Raw genomic sequence first — 1,573 nt, forward strand, 5'->3', positions numbered from 1 at the left:
CCCCATGACAACGCGGCGCAGCTTGCGCGACCTCCTCCGCCCGGAGCCAAGACCCCGGTTCCGGCTGCGTTTCCAGGATAGCCCCGGCCGCCTTTTACTACCCTTTGTTCCCAGAGCGAATGCTCATTGGCTGTCGACGGCTACTTTCGGTGTCGCACAAAAAATGAAAGCCACGTCCTAATCTAAAAACACAGACTGATTTCTGAGAGTTGATGATGCTGATACGAGAACTCAGCTATGTTTTTGGTCGACATGAATCTGCGAAAGCAGCGCAACATTCCGTGACAGAAGCCATAATCTAAGCGTTTCCTAGGAATGCGTTAGACAGCCTTAGCCGGCAAGCAATTGTCTATGTAAATATTTAGCGTCACAGTACCTTGAAGTTTTATTTTTGTAACTAGCAAAACAATAAGTATTAAACACAGGACAAATAGAACGAGAATTTAATCCTCGGGGAGTTTGTGGATTAATGAATCAAAACCTTGCAAAAATACACAATTATAAAGAAATCCAGCTCTGTTCACAGATGGTGTGGTTATCTATGTAAACAAAATAAGCAGTTGCAGCAAGGTTGCCGGGATAAAAGGGTTACTATTACAGAAATCAATTACCTTCCTATCTGCCCCAAATGAGTAATTGGAATTGGAAATTAAGAATACATCAAAATACCTAGCTGCAAATCTAGTTCATCGTCTGCCTATATGAAGGATGCGGGTGTGAAGGAAAACTCCAGAAGGAATCTGTGCTTGTAGATAGCAATAGTCTGGAAAGAATTTCACACTGTGGAGGGGTTGGGAGGTTGCAAGTAAGGAAGTGGGCTGAACTGGCTCTCCAGAACAGCCATTCCTTGCCCCCTGAGTCCAGACTAGCATCAGGTGACAATAAGAAAAAAAGCCTTTTAGAATTCATTGAATTACCAGGCAACTAGCTTCTACCAATCCAAAAGCTCTGAATGCCTTCAGAGTGCATGTTGGCCTATAGCAAAGCTTCCCAGTCTCGGTGTACCAGCCTCTCTGATGTGCCCACCTCTCTGATGTTCCTATTCCGGCCTCTCTGATATTACCCTCCTATGTATCCAGACTCCGTGTACCCGCTTCTCTGATGTACCCACTTATGTATTTTAAACTTGCCTTGATTTATGATTTTCTCTCTTCTGTAAAACCATAAAATCTACATGAAACTGCTTTCCACGTTGGAACATGGTGTTTGGGGTAACCTAAATCTGTGTTTCCAGGCCATGGTCACTCAAAATGGCTCCAGAATAACTCTTATCCCCTTAAGATGAGAACTGTGTTTTCGTGCTGACAGTGGAGAACAAAAGAAATTAAAGATCTAAGTAAATTGAAAGACAGCACGTTTATAAGTAGGAAGAGTCATTTTTGAACGATGCCAATTCTTTCCACCTTCATCTACAGATATCCTACAATCTCAGTCACAGTCGCATCAAGCCAGACATACCAGCAAAATGATTCCACAGCATACAAAAAAACCAAGGACCAAGATGGCTCAGTGGGATAGGAGTTGTTGCTGCAGAACCCTGCCCATCTGGAAGGAGAGTGCCAACTCCCAATGC

This window comes from Microtus pennsylvanicus, chromosome 3 (genome assembly GCF_037038515.1).
Source record: "Microtus pennsylvanicus isolate mMicPen1 chromosome 3, mMicPen1.hap1, whole genome shotgun sequence".
Lineage (NCBI taxonomy): Eukaryota > Metazoa > Chordata > Mammalia > Rodentia > Cricetidae > Microtus > Microtus pennsylvanicus.